Genomic DNA, 9,376 nt, shown 5'->3' with positions numbered 1-9,376 from the left:
GGATTCGAACTCTCAACCTTTTGTTTGATGTACCAGGCCCGGCTAGCTCAGATGGCAGAGCATGAGACTCTTAATCTCAGGGTCGTGGGTTCGAGCCCCACGTTGGGCTTCAGAGTTTCAGACTAGGGCTTAACCTGGGATGAATTTGTAGGTGTTTACCCTAGCTATACATGGGTGTGTTACAGGACATTTTGATGTAGCATTTTAAAATTAAAGCCCTTCCAAATCTCATTCATGAGCTAACTTCAAATCAAATTCATGAGACAACGACATTTTCGTTACGCCGAATAGAGCAGAACCTTGCGATCGAGGCAACCCATGATGTCTATTTAGATGTAACTCGTGAACCCCAGGCACAATTTAGGTTTCACCTGTCAGGATGGCCGAGTGGTCTAAGGCGCCAGACTCAAGGGTTGACTCCTTACTCAGCAAAGAGACTTCTGGTCTCCAAATGGAGGCGTGGGTTCAAACCCCACTTCTGACAGATTATTTTACCTGCAAGTTTCATCCTTCTAGTTTGGCAAAACAGATATCTCTGCTGTAGTTTCTGTTGAAAACAAAGTTTTCCTTGAATATCTACAGGTACCATTTTGACTGAATGAAATCATGAGAACATAGAAAACCAAATTGCTGTAAGGTGTGCAACATGGATTTAGTTGTCAGTTCAAAAGATGTATTTCACTTTGCTAGAAGTTACACAGAATGTCAATGTAAATCCAGCTGGAGTTGGTGTTAGAATCAAGCTGACAATCAGCATCCTCCCAGACCACTGATGTCAACAGTGGGGGATGGGTTGGCGGAGGTGTGTGTTACAGGACTGAAGGCCACCCCTGAGAACAGTAGTCCACAGTACAAAAGACTATCACCCAAGGTGGGATTCGAACTCTCAACCTTTTGTTTGATGTACCAGGCCCGGCTAGCTCAGACGGCAGAGCATGAGACTCTTAATCTCAGGGTCGTGGGTTCGAGCCCCACGTTGGGCTTCAGAGTTTCAGACTAGGGCTTAACCTGGGATGAATTTGTAGGTGTTTACCCTAGCTATACTTGGGTGTGTTACAGGACATTTTGATGTAGCATTTTAAAATTAAAGCCCTTCCAAATCTCATTCATGAGCTAACTTCAAATCAAATTCATGAGACAACGACATTTTCGTTACGCCAAATAGAGCAGAACCTTGCGATCGAGGCAACCCATGATGTCTATTTAGATGTAACTCGTGAACCCCAGGCACAATTTGGGTTTCACCTGTCAGGATGGCCGAGTGGTCTAAGGCGCCAGACTCAAGGGTTCACTCCTTACTCAGCAAAGAGACTTCTGGTCTCCAAATGGAGGCGTGGGTTCAAACCCCACTTCTGACAGATTAGTTTACCTGCAAGTTTCATCCTTGTAGTTTGGCAAAACAGATATCTCTGCTGTAGTTTCTGTTGAAAACAAAGTTTTCCTTGAATATCTACAGGTACCATTTTGACTGAATGAAATCATGAGAACATAGAAAACCAAATTGCTGTAAGGTGTGCAACATGGATTTAGTTGTCAGTTCAAAAGATGTATTTCACTTTGCTAGAAGTTACACAGAATGTCAATGTAAATCCAGCTGGAGTTGGTGTTAGAATCAAGCTGACAATCAGCATCCTCCCAGACCACTGATGTCAACAGTGGGGGATGGGTTGGCGGAGGTGTGTGTTACAGGACTGAAGGCCACCCCTGAGAACACAAGTCCACAGTACAAAAGACTATCACCCAAGGTGGGATTCGAACTCTCAACCTTTTGTTTGATGTACCAGGCCCGGCTAGCTCAGACGGCAGAGCATGAAACTCTTAATCTCAGGGTCGTGGGTTCGAGCCCCACGTTGGACTTCAGAGTTTCAGACTAGGGCTTAACCTGGGATGAATTTGTAGGTGTTTACCCTAGCTATACTTGGGTGTGTTACAGGACATTTTGATGTAGCATTTTAAAATTAAAGCCCTTCCAAATCTCATTCATGAGCTAACTTCAAATCAAATTCATGAGACAACGACATTTTCGTTACGCCGAATAGAGCAGAACCTTGCGATCGAGGCAACCCATGATGTCTATTTAGATGTAACTCGTGAACCCCAGGCACAATTTGGGTTTCACCTGTCAGGATGGCCGAGTGGTCTAAGGCGCCAGACTCAAGGGTTCACTCCTTCCTCAGCAAAGAGACTTCTGGTCTCCAAATGGAGGCGTGGGTTCAAACCCCACTTCTGACAGATTATTTTACCTGCAAGTTTCATCCTTGTAGTTTGGCAAAACAGATATCTCTGCTGTAGTTTCTGTTGAAAACAAAGTTTTCCTTGAATATCTACAGGTACCATTTTGACTGAATGAAATCATGAGAACATAGAAAACCAAATTGCTGTAAGGTGTGCAACATGGATTTAGTTGTCAGTTCAAAAGATGTATTTCACTTTGCTAGAAGTTACACAGAATGTCAATGTAAATCCAGCTGGAGTTGGTGTTAGAATCAAGCCGACAATCAGCATCCTCCCAGACCACTGATGTCAAAAGTGGGGGATGGGTTGGCGGAGGTGTGTGTTACAGGACTGAAGGCCACCCCTGAGAACAGTAGTCCACAGTACAAAAGACTATCACCCAAGGTGGGATTCGAACTCTCAACCTTTTGTTTGATGTACCAGGCCCGGCTAGCTCAGACGGCAGAGCATGAGACTCTTAATCTCAGGGTCGTGGGTTCGAGCCCCACGTTGGGCTTCAGAGTTTCAGACTAGGACTTAACCTGGGATGAATTTGTAGGCTTTTACCCTAGCTATACTGGGGTTTGTTACAGGACATTTTGATGTAGCATTTTAAAATTAAAGCCCTTCCAAATCTCATTCATAAGCTAACTTCAAATCAAATTCATGAGACGACATTTTCGTTACGCCGAATAGAGCAGAACTTTGCGATAGAGGCAACCCATGATGTCTATTTAGATGTAACTCGTGAACCCCAGGCACAATTTGGGTTTCACCTGTCAGGATGGCCGAGTGGTCTAAGGCGCCAGACTCAAGGGTTCACTCCTTACTCAGCAAAGAGACTTCTGGTCTCCAAATGGAGGCATGGGTTCAAACCCCACTTCTGACAGATTATTTTACCTGCAAGTTTCATCCTTGTAGTTTGGGAAAACAGATATCTCTGCTGTAGTTTCTGTTGAAAACAAAGTTTTCCTTGAATATCTACAGGTACCATTTTGACTGAATGAAATCATGAGAACATAGAAAACCAAATTGCTGTAAGGTGTGCAACATGGATTTAGTTGTCAGTTCAAAAGATGTATTTCACTTTGCTAGAAGTTACACAGAATGTCAATGTAAATCCAGCTGGAGTTGGTGTTAGAATCAAGCCGACAATCAGCATCCTCCCAGACCACTGATGTCAACAGTGGGGGATGGGTTGGCGGAGGTGTGTGTTACAGGACTGAAGGCCACCCCTGAGAACAGTAGTCCACAGTACAAAAGACTATCACCCAAGGTGGGATTCGAACTCTCAACCTTTTGTTTGATGTACCAGGCCCGGCTAGCTCAGACGGCAGAGCATGAGACTCTTAATCTCAGGGTCGTGGGTTCGAGCCCCACGTTGGGCTTCAGAGTTTCAGACTAGGGCTTAACCTGGGATGAATTTGTAGGCATTTACCCTAGCTATACTTGGGTGTGTTACAGGACATTCTGATGTAGCATTTAAAAATTAAAGCCCTTCCAAATCTCATTCATAAGCTAACTTCAAATCAAATTCATGAGACGACATTTTCGTTACGCCGAATAGAGCAGAACCTTGCGATAGAGGCAACCCATGATGTCTATTTAGATGTAACTCGTGAACCCCAGGCACAATTTGGGTTTCACCTGTCAGGATGGCCGAGTGGTCTAAGGCGCCAGACTCAAGGGTTCACTCCTTACTCAGCAAAGAGACTTCTGGTCTCCAAATGGAGGCGTGGGTTCAAACCCCACTTCTGACAGATTATTTTACCTGCAAGTTTCATCCTTGTAGTTTGGCAAAACAGATATCTCTGCTGTAGTTTCTGTTGAAAACAAAGTTTTCCTTGAATATCTACAGGTACCATTTTGACTGAATGAAATCATGAGAACATAGAAAACCAAATTGCTGTAAGGTGTGCAACATGGATTTAGTTGTCAGTTCAAAAGATGTATTTCACTTTGCTAGAAGTTACACAGAATGTCAATGTAAATCCAGCTGGAGTTGGTGTTAGAATCAAGCCGACAATCAGCATCCTCCCAGACCACTGATGTCAACAGTGGGGGATGGGTTGGCGGAGGTGTGTGTTACAGGACTGAAGGCCACCCCTGAGAACAGTAGTCCACAGTACAAAAGACTATCACCCAAGGTGGGATTCGAACTCTCAACCTTTTGTTTGATGTACCAGGCCCGGCTAGCTCAGACGGCAGAGCATGAGACTCTTAATCTCAGTGTCGTGGGTTCGAGCCCCACGTTGGGCTTCAGAGTTTCAGACTAGGACTTAACCTGGGATGAATTTGTAGGCTTTTACCCTAGCTATACTTGGGTTTGTTACAGGACATTCTGATGTAGCATTTTAAAATTAAAGCCCTTCCAAATCTCATTCATGAGCTAACTTCAAATCAAATTCATGAGACAACGACATTTTCGTTACGCCGAATAGAGCAGAACCTTGCGATCGAGGCAACCCATTATGTCTATTTAGATGTAACTCGTGAATCCCAGGCACAATTTGGGTTTCACCTGTCAGGATGGCCGAGTGGTCTAAGGCGCCAGACTCAAGGGTTCACTCCTTCCTCAGCAAAGAGACTTCTGGTCTCCAAATGGAGGCGTGGGTTCAAACCCCACTTCTGACAGATTATTTTACCTGCAAGTTTCATCCTTGTAGTTTGGCAAAACAGATATCTCTGCTGTAGTTTCTGTTGAAAACAAAGTTTTCCTTGAATATCTACAGGTACCATTTTGACTGAATGAAATCATGAGAACATAGAAAACCAAATTGCTGTAAGGTGTGCAACATGGATTTAGTTGTCAGTTCAAAAGATGTATTTCACTTTGCTAGAAGTTACACAGAATGTCAATGTAAATCCAGCTGGAGTTGGTGTTAGAATCAAGCCGACAATCAGCATCCTCCCAGACCACTGATGTCAAAAGTGGGGGATGGGTTGGCGGAGGTGTGTGTTACAGGACTGAAGGCCACCCCTGAGAACAGTAGTCCACAGTACAAAAGACTATCACCCAAGGTGGGATTCGAACTCTCAACCTTTTGTTTGATGTACCAGGCCCGGCTAGCTCAGACGGCAGAGCATGAGACTCTTAATCTCAGGGTCGTGGGTTCGAGCCCCACGTTGGGCTTCAGAGTTTCAGACTAGGACTTAACCTGGGATGAATTTGTAGGCTTTTACCCTAGCTATACTGGGGTTTGTTACAGGACATTTTGATGTAGCATTTTAAAATTAAAGCCCTTCCAAATCTCATTCATGAGCTAACTTCAAATCAAATTCATGAGACAACGACATTTTCGTTACGCCGAATAGAGCAGAACCTTGCGATCGAGGCAACCCATGATGTCTATTTAGATGTAACTCGTGAATCCCAGGCACAATTTGGGTTTCACCTGTCAGGATGGCCGAGTGGTCTAAGGCGCCAGACTCAAGGGTTCACTCCTTACTCAGCAAAGAGACTTCTGGTCTCCAAATGGAGGCGTGGGTTCAAACCCCACTTCTGACAGATTATTTTACCTGCAAGTTTCATCCTTGTAGTTTGGCAAAACAGATATCTCTGCTGTAGTTTCTGTTGAAAACAAAGTTTTCCTTGAATATCTACAGGTACCATTTTGACTGAATGAAATCATGAGAACATAGAAAACCAAATTGCTGTAAGGTGTGCAACATGGATTTAGTTGTCAGTTCAAAAGATGTATTTCACTTTGCTAGAAGTTACACAGAATGTCAATGTAAATCCAGCTGGAGTTGGTGTTAGAATCAAGCCGACAATCAGCATCCTCCCAGACCACTGATGTCAACAGTGGGGGATGGGTTGGCGGAGGTGTGTGTTACAGGACTGAAGGCCACCCCTGAGAACAGTAGTCCACAGTACAAAAGACTATCACCCAAGGTGGGATTCGAACTCTCAACCTTTTGTTTGATGTACCAGGCCCGGCTAGCTCAGACGGCAGAGCATGAGACTCTTAATCTCAGGGTCGTGGGTTCGAGCCCCACGTTGGGCTTCAGAGTTTCAGACTAGGACTTAACCTGGGATGAATTTGTAGGCTTTTACCCTAGCTATACTTGGGTTTGTTACAGGACATTCTGATGTAGCATTTTAAAATTAAATCCCTTCCAAATCTCATTCATGAGCTAACTTCAAATCAAATTCATGAGACAACGACATTTTCGTTACGCCGAATAGAGCAGAACCTTGCGATCGAGGCAACCCATGATGTCTATTTAGATGTAACTCGTGAATCCCAGGCACAATTTGGGTTTCACCTGTCAGGATGGCCGAGTGGTCTAAGGCGCCAGACTCAAGGGTTCACTCCTTACTCAGCAAAGAGACTTCTGGTCTCCAAATGGAGGCGTGGGTTCAAACCCCACTTCTGACAGATTATTTTACCTGCAAGTTTCATCCTTGTAGTTTGGCAAAACAGATATCTCTGCTGTAGTTTCTGTTGAAAACAAAGTTTTCCTTGAATATCTACAGGTACCATTTTGACTGAATGAAATCATGAGAACATAGAAAACCAAATTGCTGTAAGGTGTGCAACATGGATTTAGTTGTCAGTTCAAAAGATGTATTTCACTTTGCTAGAAGTTACACAGAATGTCAATGTAAATCCAGCTGGAGTTGGTGTTAGAATCAAGCTGACAATCAGCATCCTCCCAGACCACTGATGTCAACAGTGGGGGATGGGTTGGCGGAGGTGTGTGTTACAGGACTGAAGGCCACCCATGAGAACAGTAGTCCACAGTACAAAAGACTATCACCCAAGGTGGGATTCGAACTCTCAACCTTTTGTTTGATGTACCATGCCCGGCTAGCTCAGACGGCAGAGCATGAGACTCTTAATCTCAGGGTCGTGGGTTCGAGCCCCACGTTGGGCTTCAGAGTTTCAGACTAGGGCTTAACCTGGGATGAATTTGTAGGCGTTTACCCTAGCTATACTTGGGTGTGTTACAGGACATTTTGATGTAGCATTTTAAAATTAAAGCCCTTCCAAATCTCATTCATGAGCTAACTTCAAATCAAATTCATGAGACAACGACATTTTCGTTACGCCGAATAGAGCAGAACCTTGCGATCGAGGCAACCCATGATGTCTATTTAGATGTAACTCGTGAACCCCAGGCACAATTTGGGTTTCACCTGTCAGGATGGCCGAGTGGTCTAAGGCGCCAGACTCAAGGGTTCACTCCTTACTCAGCAAAGAGACTTCTGGTCTCCAAATGGAGGCGTGGGTTCAAACCCCACTTCTGACAGATTATTTTACCTGCAAGTTTCATCCTTGTAGTTTGGCAAAACAGATATCGCTGCTGTAGTTTCTGTTGAAAACAAAGTTTTCCTTGAATATCTACAGGTACCATTTTGACTGAATGAAATCATGAGAACATAGAAAACCAAATTGCTGTAAGGTGTGCAACATGGATTTAGTTGTCAGTTCAAAAGATGTATTTCACTTTGCTAGAAGTTACACAGAATGTCAATGTAAATCCAGCTGGAGTTGGTGTTAGAAACAAGCTGACAATCAGCATCCTCCCAGACCACTGATGTCAACAGTGGGGGATGGGTTGGTGGAGGTGTGTGTTACAGGACTGAAGGCCACCCCTGAGAACAGTAGTCCACAGTACAAAAGACTATCACCCAAGGTGGGATTCGAACTCTCAACCTTTTGTTTGATGTACCAGGCCCGGCTAGCTCAGACTGCAGAGCATGAGACTCTTAATCTCAGAGTCGTGGGTTCGAGCCCCACGTTGGGCTTCAGAGTTTCAGACTAGGGCTTAACCTGGGATGAATTTGTAGGCGTTTACCCTAGCTATACTTGGGTGTGTTACAGGACATTCTGATGTAGCATTTTAAAATTAAAGCCCTTCCAAATCTCATTCATAAGCTAACTTCAAATCAAATTCATGAGACGACATTTTCGTTACGCCGAATAGAGCAGAACCTTGCGATAGAGGCAACCCATGATGTCTATTTAGATGTAACTCGTGAACCCCAGGCACAATTTGGGTTTCACCTGTCAGGATGGCCGAGTGGTCTAAGGCGCCAGACTCAAGGGTTCACTCCTTACTCAGCAAAGAGACTTCTGGTCTCCAAATGGAGGCGTGGGTTCAAACCCCACTTCTGACAGATTATTTTACCTGCAAGTTTCATCCTTGTAGTTTGGCAAAACAGATATCTCTGCTGTAGTTTCTGTTGAAAACAAAGTTTTCCTTGAATATCTACAGGTACCATTTTGACTGAATGAAATCATGAGAACATAGAAAACCAAATTGCTGTAAGGTGTGCAACATGGATTTAGTTGTCAGTTCAAAAGATGTATTTCACTTTGCTAGAAGTTACACAGAATGTCAATGTAAATCCAGCTGGAGTTGGTGTTAGAATCAAGCCGACAATCAGCATCCTCCCAGACCACTGATGTCAACAGTGGGGGATGGGTTGGTGGAGGTGTGTGTTACAGGACTGAAGGCCACCCCTGAGAACAGTAGTCCACAGTACAAAAGACTATCACCCAAGGTGGGATTCGAACTCTCAACCTTTTGTTTGATGTATCAGGCCCGGCTAGCTCAGACGGCAGAGCATGAGACTCTTAATCTCAGGGTCGTGGGTTTGAGCCCCACGTTGGGCTTCAGAGTTTCAGACTAGGGCTTAACCTGGGATGAATTTGTAGGTGTTTACCCTAGCTATACTTGGGTGTGTTACAGTACATTTTGATGTAGCATTTTAAAATTAAAGCCCTTCCAAATCTCATTCATGAGCTAACTTCAAATCAAATTCATGAGACAACGACATTTTCGTTACGCCGAATAGAGCAGAACCTTGCGATCGAGGCAACCCATGATGTCTATTTAGATGTAACTCGTGAACCCCAGGCACAATTTGGGTTTCACCTGTCAGGATGGCCGAGTGGTCTAAGGCGCCAGACTCAAGGGTTCACTCCTTACTCAGCAAAGAGACTTCTGGTCTCCAAATGGAGGCGTGGGTTCAAACCCCACTTCTGACAGATTATTTTACCTGCAAGTTTCATCCTTGTAGTTTGGCAAAACAGATATCTCTGCTGTAGTTTCTGTTGAAAACAAAGTTTTCCTTGAATATCTACAGGTACCATTTTGACTGAATGAAATCATGAGAACATAGAAAACCAAATTGCTGTAAGGTGTGCAA

At 44.2% G+C, this 9,376-nt stretch overlaps 20 non-coding genes across 20 annotated transcripts; all 20 read left to right on the top strand.

Moving 5' to 3' along the window:
* The first annotated feature begins 36 nt into the window (after positions 1–36).
* Positions 37–109, top strand: trnak-cuu (transfer RNA lysine (anticodon CUU)). Its single transcript has one exon. It is a non-coding gene; the product is annotated as a tRNA-Lys (tRNA).
* Positions 110–373: 264 nt separating this feature from the next.
* On the top strand, positions 374–484 carry trnal-caa (transfer RNA leucine (anticodon CAA)). The gene is made up of 2 exons: positions 374–411; positions 439–484. It is a non-coding gene; the product is annotated as a tRNA-Leu (tRNA).
* Positions 485–910: 426 nt separating this feature from the next.
* Positions 911–983, top strand: trnak-cuu (transfer RNA lysine (anticodon CUU)). The gene has a single exon. It is a non-coding gene; the product is annotated as a tRNA-Lys (tRNA).
* A 264-nt stretch (positions 984–1,247) lies between these two features.
* On the top strand, positions 1,248–1,358 carry trnal-caa (transfer RNA leucine (anticodon CAA)). Its single transcript has 2 exons — positions 1,248–1,285; positions 1,313–1,358. It is a non-coding gene; the product is annotated as a tRNA-Leu (tRNA).
* Positions 1,359–2,121: 763 nt separating this feature from the next.
* trnal-caa (transfer RNA leucine (anticodon CAA)) lies at positions 2,122–2,232 on the top strand. The gene is made up of 2 exons: positions 2,122–2,159; positions 2,187–2,232. It is a non-coding gene; the product is annotated as a tRNA-Leu (tRNA).
* A 426-nt stretch (positions 2,233–2,658) lies between these two features.
* On the top strand, positions 2,659–2,731 carry trnak-cuu (transfer RNA lysine (anticodon CUU)). Its single transcript has one exon. It is a non-coding gene; the product is annotated as a tRNA-Lys (tRNA).
* Positions 2,732–2,992: 261 nt separating this feature from the next.
* On the top strand, positions 2,993–3,103 carry trnal-caa (transfer RNA leucine (anticodon CAA)). Its single transcript has 2 exons — positions 2,993–3,030; positions 3,058–3,103. It is a non-coding gene; the product is annotated as a tRNA-Leu (tRNA).
* A 426-nt stretch (positions 3,104–3,529) lies between these two features.
* On the top strand, positions 3,530–3,602 carry trnak-cuu (transfer RNA lysine (anticodon CUU)). Its single transcript has one exon. It is a non-coding gene; the product is annotated as a tRNA-Lys (tRNA).
* A 261-nt stretch (positions 3,603–3,863) lies between these two features.
* trnal-caa (transfer RNA leucine (anticodon CAA)) lies at positions 3,864–3,974 on the top strand. Its single transcript has 2 exons — positions 3,864–3,901; positions 3,929–3,974. It is a non-coding gene; the product is annotated as a tRNA-Leu (tRNA).
* Positions 3,975–4,400: 426 nt separating this feature from the next.
* trnak-cuu (transfer RNA lysine (anticodon CUU)) lies at positions 4,401–4,473 on the top strand. The gene has a single exon. It is a non-coding gene; the product is annotated as a tRNA-Lys (tRNA).
* Positions 4,474–4,737: 264 nt separating this feature from the next.
* trnal-caa (transfer RNA leucine (anticodon CAA)) lies at positions 4,738–4,848 on the top strand. Its single transcript has 2 exons — positions 4,738–4,775; positions 4,803–4,848. It is a non-coding gene; the product is annotated as a tRNA-Leu (tRNA).
* Positions 4,849–5,274: 426 nt separating this feature from the next.
* On the top strand, positions 5,275–5,347 carry trnak-cuu (transfer RNA lysine (anticodon CUU)). The gene has a single exon. It is a non-coding gene; the product is annotated as a tRNA-Lys (tRNA).
* A 264-nt stretch (positions 5,348–5,611) lies between these two features.
* trnal-caa (transfer RNA leucine (anticodon CAA)) lies at positions 5,612–5,722 on the top strand. Its single transcript has 2 exons — positions 5,612–5,649; positions 5,677–5,722. It is a non-coding gene; the product is annotated as a tRNA-Leu (tRNA).
* Positions 5,723–6,148: 426 nt separating this feature from the next.
* Positions 6,149–6,221, top strand: trnak-cuu (transfer RNA lysine (anticodon CUU)). Its single transcript has one exon. It is a non-coding gene; the product is annotated as a tRNA-Lys (tRNA).
* Positions 6,222–6,485: 264 nt separating this feature from the next.
* Positions 6,486–6,596, top strand: trnal-caa (transfer RNA leucine (anticodon CAA)). Its single transcript has 2 exons — positions 6,486–6,523; positions 6,551–6,596. It is a non-coding gene; the product is annotated as a tRNA-Leu (tRNA).
* Positions 6,597–7,022: 426 nt separating this feature from the next.
* trnak-cuu (transfer RNA lysine (anticodon CUU)) lies at positions 7,023–7,095 on the top strand. Its single transcript has one exon. It is a non-coding gene; the product is annotated as a tRNA-Lys (tRNA).
* A 264-nt stretch (positions 7,096–7,359) lies between these two features.
* trnal-caa (transfer RNA leucine (anticodon CAA)) lies at positions 7,360–7,470 on the top strand. The gene is made up of 2 exons: positions 7,360–7,397; positions 7,425–7,470. It is a non-coding gene; the product is annotated as a tRNA-Leu (tRNA).
* Positions 7,471–8,230: 760 nt separating this feature from the next.
* trnal-caa (transfer RNA leucine (anticodon CAA)) lies at positions 8,231–8,341 on the top strand. The gene is made up of 2 exons: positions 8,231–8,268; positions 8,296–8,341. It is a non-coding gene; the product is annotated as a tRNA-Leu (tRNA).
* Positions 8,342–8,767: 426 nt separating this feature from the next.
* On the top strand, positions 8,768–8,840 carry trnak-cuu (transfer RNA lysine (anticodon CUU)). The gene has a single exon. It is a non-coding gene; the product is annotated as a tRNA-Lys (tRNA).
* Positions 8,841–9,104: 264 nt separating this feature from the next.
* On the top strand, positions 9,105–9,215 carry trnal-caa (transfer RNA leucine (anticodon CAA)). Its single transcript has 2 exons — positions 9,105–9,142; positions 9,170–9,215. It is a non-coding gene; the product is annotated as a tRNA-Leu (tRNA).
* The last annotated feature ends 161 nt before the right edge of the window (positions 9,216–9,376 follow it).

The sequence above is a fragment of the Anarhichas minor genome, unplaced genomic scaffold, assembly GCF_050575085.1.
Source record: "Anarhichas minor isolate MPS153535 unplaced genomic scaffold, ASM5057508v1 ptg000007l, whole genome shotgun sequence".
Taxonomy (NCBI): Eukaryota; Metazoa; Chordata; class Actinopteri; order Perciformes; family Anarhichadidae; genus Anarhichas; species Anarhichas minor.
Note: the sequence above shows the minus strand (reverse complement) of the source record. Positions and strands in the feature narration are given on the sequence as shown.